General features: G+C 54.0%; 1 long non-coding RNA gene across 1 annotated transcript; it reads left to right on the top strand.

Annotated features, from left to right (window-relative positions):
- The first annotated feature begins 218 nt into the window (after positions 1-218).
- Positions 219-2,038, top strand: LOC135192411 (uncharacterized). Its single transcript, XR_010308985.1, has 2 exons — positions 219-291; positions 899-2,038. It is a non-coding gene; the product is annotated as an uncharacterized LOC135192411 (long non-coding RNA).
- Positions 2,039-6,573: the final 4,535 nt, after the last annotated feature.

Genomic DNA, 6,573 nt, shown 5'->3' with positions numbered 1-6,573 from the left:
CCTCTAAGTCTTTTCTTCACCAGACCCAGGTCCCTCACCCTCTCCTCATCAGGCACTGCTCATTCATCTTCTTCATAGTCCTACCTTGGACTCCCTCCCTGTTGCTCTTGAACCATATTTTCCCCTTTTTCCCCCAAACCCAGAGCACCTGGGCTCTGTTGGAGTCTCCTCCCACCCCAGGTGTCACCACTTTACCCTCCCTGCCCACTCCCCTTTATAATGGGCCTCAGGAAAGGCAGAAGCCTCAAGCTTGCCCAACTGGGCAGAGGGATCCTCCTCCTGGCATAGCTGGTGAGTGCCCATGGTGCACACTGGGTGAATGGTGGAGGGGCTCAAAGGCTGGGGGGCCTGGTGGCCCCCCAGTTACATAGGAATAAGCTTGATGGTCACTCTGGCATCACTCCATGGGTGCTTGCTGGGCCTCCTTGCTTGGGCTGAGCTCCTCTATGTTTAGCTACTTCTTTCTGTTCTTATGATGAGCTGAAGTGCTTGGCTGAGCTGAAAGCCCACAAGAGATTAGTATTGTGTTGTCATAGAATTGTTTGGGTTGGAAAAGCCCTCTAAGATCATCAAACCCAACCTTCAGCTCAGCACCACCATGGCCATTGAACCGTGTCCCACAGTGCCATGGTCACATACTGCTTGAACACCTCTGGGGATGGTGACTCCAGCACCTCCCTGGGCAGCCTGTCCCAATGCCTGACCACTTGTGCAGCACAGACATTGTTTTTCATGTCCAATCTAAACTTCTCCTGGCCCAGTTTCAGGCCTTTTTTTTCATTCTATTGCCTGATACTAGGGAGAAGAGACCAACTCCCACCTGACTGCAGCCTCCTTTCAGGGAGTTGTAGAGAGCAACCAGGTCTCCCCCAAGTCTCCTCTTTTCCGCACTAAACAGCCCCAGGTCCCTCAGGCACTCTTCAGCAGCCCTGTTCTCCAGACCCTCCACCAGCTTCATTGCCTGGACACACTCCAGCCCTCAATGCCCTGCTTGGCATGAGGACCCCAAAACTGACCCCAGGATTTGAGGTATGGCCTCAGCAGTGCCCAGTACAGGGGCACCATCCCTTCCCTGTTGCTGATCATGGAGCTGCCACCCCACGGAGACTTCCAGGAGTATCCTGCACTGAAGAGTTGCTGCCATTAGCTGGGGTTGCACCAAACCAAGCTCGGCAAAGTGGCAGGAGCAACAAGAGAGGGGGAGGGGGGAACAAAAGCGTCGTTATTAATGACAGTACCAAATCCTCTGCTTCGCAGTGCCTGATGCTGTTTGGCTCCTCCCCGGTGCCAGCAGTCTGTGCCACCTCTGGCTCATGTTCCAGCCTATTTCTCGGGTTGATTCCTGCTTCCCATATTTTTAGCAGCAGAGGATCTCTAATCGTGGGGGAATTGTTTTCTGGAGTGATTATTTCTCTCGGGCCCCCAGAAGCCAAGCCAAAGGTCTCCTCTGAAGGGCTCTGCCAGTGCCTGCTAGCCCAGGGACAAACTCAGAGGCCGTTAAGGAGAAGGATGCTTCGTTTGGATGAAACGACTGATCCCTGCCCTCTGCTGAGCCCACAGGGACTTTTGGCTGGGGATGATAAATCCAGGCTGTGACTGGAGAGAGCAGCCTGCCCTCCCCAGGGCTGGGAATGCAGGATCTAGCTGCAGCAGGGCTGTGATGAGTGAAGTAAATCATGAGCAGAGAGAAGAGTTTTCAGCGCTGCAGTGCTTCCTTTGTCCTGCTTAGCAGGAGCAATTGGTTTGGTTTGGGGTTTTCTTCTGATGCTCCAGAGTTAGCTGCCCAGCTGCTGTGCCCTGCATGATTCCTTCACTAAGGAAGCAGCAAACTGGAGAGCAGACATGTAAATTCAGGCTTGGTTTGGGTGATTTTAATCCCTAGGATGCTGGCATTAAGCAGTCAGGAACTTGGAAAGCCCTGGTAAGAGTTTAGGAGCTGTGGCTGTGGAGCTAAGCGAAACATGGACCTGGAACTTGTTCCCCTCTGAGGAACCAGGATGTGCTGCTCTTTGAGTACAAAGCTCTGTGGTTTTGTGTCTGCTTTTAGTGCTGCCTTTCTCTGTGTGTCTGCTAAATACCTTCAGAGATGTTACTTGGGGATTGCAGGCTCCAAGGCTCAGATCAGCACAACAAATCCCAGGTGATTACCTGGATCCATCCTGGAATGTGAAATTAATATCAGGCCTTTAGCAAGAGCAAGGCTGTGCTGCAGCTGAGCTGCCTGGCTCCTCGGGGCTGCCATCCTGCTGAGGATGCATCTCTGGGGCCCTGCTGGAGCCAAAGGCAGGCACTTTTCATGCTCCCACTTCAAATGCAGAGCCAGGGCTTGCAGACTCAGAAACGTGCCCACAACATCTTCCTTGGGGCTCCCTCTGCTGCACTTCAACATCTCTCTTGAATTGAGGAGCCCAGAACTGGATACAGCACTCCAGGTGTGGCCTGAGCAGTGCTGAGTACAGGGGCAGAAGGGCCACTTGGGCACACTGCTGCCTACCTTCCTACCCCTGGCAGAGGTAGAGGCAGGGTGGGAGAGCAGGCAGAGGGAGGCATGCTCTGCCTCTACCCTCGAGCACATGGGAGGGAATCTCAGCTCCAGCTTCAGTGATTCCCTAAATGAAATCAGGCTCCTGGGGCTGAGCTGTGCCTTTGGCGCTGGAGAGCCTGAGCTGAGCTGTGCTGCCTCCATCTCCTCTGCCCTGTCCCCGCCGTGCCCGGGGCAGGTTGCTGTCCTGACAAGTGCTGTCACCTCGCCAGAGGAGAAGGTTTCTGCTGTTAGGAGTCACTCAGATGTGAACTCCTCGTTCCTGATGCTCTGTGCCTGTGTGCAGCAGGGGAGTGCAGCTCAGACCCTGCAGGACCGAGGGTGCAGCAGTGCAGTTTCAGCCATTTCCCCTCCTGCTGGGCACAGAATTCCAGGGCTTTGGAGGCATTTTCAGAGGTCTGCTCCTTTAGTCCAGGCTTCTATTGCTCTGCAGGCAACGAAGGTTCCCCTCCTGGCTGCTGCTGCTCAGCCTAGAAGTGCACTGAGCCACAGCTCTTCTTTTACCCTCTGGCAGCCAAACTGTCTCCTCTCCTCTAATTAAAATGATAATTATTCCCTGTCCAGAATATTTCTCTTACTTATAGGCTGTGGAAGTAGTAAAGTTGATTAAACACATATGCTGCTGGTAGATAGCTCCTCCAATCACATATGGAGTGATAAAGGCTTAGCTAAGGGAGGGCAAGCTGTGGTGCAACACTCTGTGATGCCAACCAAAGGGCACCTGCTGAGCACTGAGCCTGCCAGGGGCAAAAGGCAGCACTCAGCACAACGACCTCTGTGCACAGGGCAGGGCTCGGGCAGCAGGGACAGACCTCCAGGGCTGTGAGAGGGCTGGGGCAGCATTGCTCATCTCTTCACCTGGCAGAGGCACTGCCAAACCTGATCACTCATCCAGGCTCACAGGATCAGAAGATGTCAGGGGTTGGAAGGGACTCCAGGGACCTCCCTGGAGGTGCTCAGGACCAGCCTGGATGAGGCCTTGAGTGACCTGTTCCAGTGGGAGGTGTCCTGCCTATGGCAGGGGTTGGAGCTGGCTGAGCTTTGAGCTCCCTTCCAACCTAACCCATTCTGTGGTTCTATGCTTATTTAACTGGTATGAAAGCAAGGATGAAGCAAAGCCTGCACAGAAGCTGCTGAAGCTGCCACCCTCCCTCACCACACACAAGCCTATCTTTGTTTTTTTAAGAGCAGTCTGTGAGCTAAAAGGGACAGAAATAACTCCTGCCTCACAGTGCAGCCACTGTGTCCCACCTGATTTGCAGAACTCACAAGCTAAAATGATTGAAAATGTTGTTTGGGTTGGTTTTGGGGTCGTTAGGGTTTTTTTTTCCAGTCCCATTTTCCTCCCATGGAAGAAGTGCTGAGGCAGAGTTTTCTTTCCCAGGGAGCAGGGGGAGAGTTTTCTTTCCCAGTAAGCAGGATGCATTTGATCACTGCAAAGCCTTTACAAAGGAGAGGGACTCAGAGAGTGACAAAAGCTGCATAGATTGAATTTGCTGCCTGTGTCCTGGAGGGAAAGAATAGAAGCAGCTCTGGGTGGGATGAGGTCCTTGATGGTCTGAGGAGGTGGAGGAAAGCTGCAGAGGCAAGTTCTGAATAACTAATGACTATCAGAGATAGTTTGGTCCTTGCTCTGCTCTCTCATCTCTCTATTTGCCTCTCTGCTGCTGCTGTCAGCAGAGTTGCACAGAAGACTCAGGCTCCTCTCCCTGCTTCTTCAGTGCATCCCTTGGGCTGTGCATTTCCTAAGGCTGAAGCAAGGCTCAGGTCTACCTTTGCTCACCTTCTGGACCCACACATGTTCTGCCCATGGAGCCTTCTCTTACCCTGCCTGTACCTCAGGGCTGTTCACAGCCTGCCCCAGTGGCAAGGTTAGCTCCAGAGTTAGGGCTGCAGCTGCAAACAGCAGAACTACCCAGCAGGAAACAGCCTACCATGAGATTCTCTTCTGTGTCCCCTCCCAGAAAGAGCCATGGAGCTCTTTTGGCCCAAAGGGAGGCCATGGCTGCCCATAAGAAGCTCAGATGTAAGGATCCAGCCTGCAGTCCAAGATGTCCAAGCCTGAGGTGTAGTGTAGAGGAGATCTTAGACACTCCTGCCCTCTCCAGTGCTTTGCCCCTCAGTGCCTAGAAATCAGTGCCCCCCACTCTCTGAGGAGAGCCCTTGCAGGACACTTCTGTGCCTCTCTGGCTCAGCCTGAGGATAAATTGAGAGCTGCTTCTGACCATCTATCTTGCTCTGGTGCATGAAGGGATGATGAGTAGACCCTATTCTAGTTCATCCTCCACCCATTCATCATCCACCCTGCCTCCTGCTGTCCCCTTAACCAAGGCAGCAGAGACAGATGAGAGCTAGACAGGCAAATGGGCAAGGACAGACAAAGGGACATGCTCCTGGGTCTCACTGCTCTCAGCACCATGTGAGTAAGGGTTACATGGAGCTAACTGAACTATTTCCCCTTGGTGCAGACTCTTTCAGTTGGGGATTTCTTCTCTCAGGGTGCTTTGGGAGCAGCATCTGCCCAGGCAGGCACAGATGCAGCTGCAACAGGAGCCAGGGACTAAAAGATATTGATGGGAGCCACTAATTCCCCCCAGCACTGCTGTACTCCTGTGACAGAGCCTGCTCTAAAGTGCACACAGGGAAAGGAGAAAGCCTCTGTACAAGCAGCAGAAGCCTTCAGCTTCCTGCCACACTGCTGTACCCAACAGGGCAGTGGAACAGAGCTGGAGTTGGGGAGAGTCAGAGTGGAGGTGAGGAAGAAGTTGTTGAGCATGAGGGTGGTGAGAGCCTGGTAGGGGCTGCCCAGGGAGGTGGTGGCAGCCTCATCCCTGGAGGTGTTTAAGGCCTTGTTTAAGACTGGATGAGGCTCTGAGCAACCTGCTCTAGTGTGAGGTGTCCCTGCCCATGGCAGGGGGGCTGGGACTGGATGATCCTTGAGGTCCTGTCCAGCCCTGACAGTTCTGTGACACTATGATCCTAGACTCTGATGCTGAGGTGACCTGGACAAGACTGCAGTGGCCTTTGGATCGAGCTTGTGTTTGGACACTGACTGCACCCAGGAACTGCAGCAGTCAGCAGAAGCAGGCACTCTTTGGCACAGTGCCTTGTGTGGTGCTGGCCTCACCCAGTGCATGCCAGTCATGCCATGGAGGTGGCAAAACCACCTCCCTGCCAACCTTCTCCTTTGTGATCTCAGATTAACCCTGAGAGCAGCTCTCCCCTTAGACTTGACTCTTGTCAGAGGAGCCATGGCAGCTGCCTGACAACCTTTTATCTCCCAGGATTTCTTCTAGCCTCAAGGTTTGCTCCTGAACAGAGAAGAGGCCATGTGAGTGGCACCATCTGGAGCCCCCTGCTAGACTGGCATCAGCACAGACCTCCCACTGCAATGCATTGCAATGGAAGTGCCATTTGTGTGGAGAAGGAAGGATGGAAATTCGTTATGCCACAGGAGGGGGAGGTGATAGCAGCATCTCCCTGCCCCAGATGCCAGCTTCAGCAAGCAGCAGCACAAGCTGAGAGCAGAACTTCCCAAACATTGACACTGATTCAGAGCGTGGCAGGAGGAGAGCTGGCTTGGCTCCATCCCATAGTGTCTGCCTCTCCTCTGCAGCTACTTCAGGTCAGCTCCTGCCCACGGCTCCCTGCCAGCCCAAGCACTGCTGATGGGTATTGACACAGCAGAGAACTCCACCCTCATCCAGCCTGGCAGCAAATAGGATGCTGGGTCAAGTACTGCCGATGCAGTGAGTTGTGTCTAGAGGCTCCCCTGGCAGCTGCCAAGGGGTGAGAAGGGGTGGAGATGTGGTCTCTGTGCCCAGAAGCTCTCCTGGCACCTGCCAAGGGGTGGGAAGGGATGGAGATGTGGTCTCTGTGCCCAGAAGCTCCCCTGGCAGCTGCCAAGGGTCCTGGAGGTCTCCCTCACGCCTCTGCACATAACCTCAAGGGATCTGCTCAGGACTGTCTCACATTTGGCTGCCAGGAGGGCACAGGAACTGCTGAGTGAAGCTGTGAGGCAGTCACTGTGG

The sequence above is a fragment of the Pogoniulus pusillus genome, chromosome 42, assembly GCF_015220805.1.
Source record: "Pogoniulus pusillus isolate bPogPus1 chromosome 42, bPogPus1.pri, whole genome shotgun sequence".
Classification (NCBI taxonomy): domain Eukaryota; kingdom Metazoa; phylum Chordata; class Aves; order Piciformes; family Lybiidae; genus Pogoniulus; species Pogoniulus pusillus.
The sequence above is the reverse complement of the archived record's forward strand: the minus strand, read 5'-3'. Positions and strand labels throughout refer to the sequence as shown.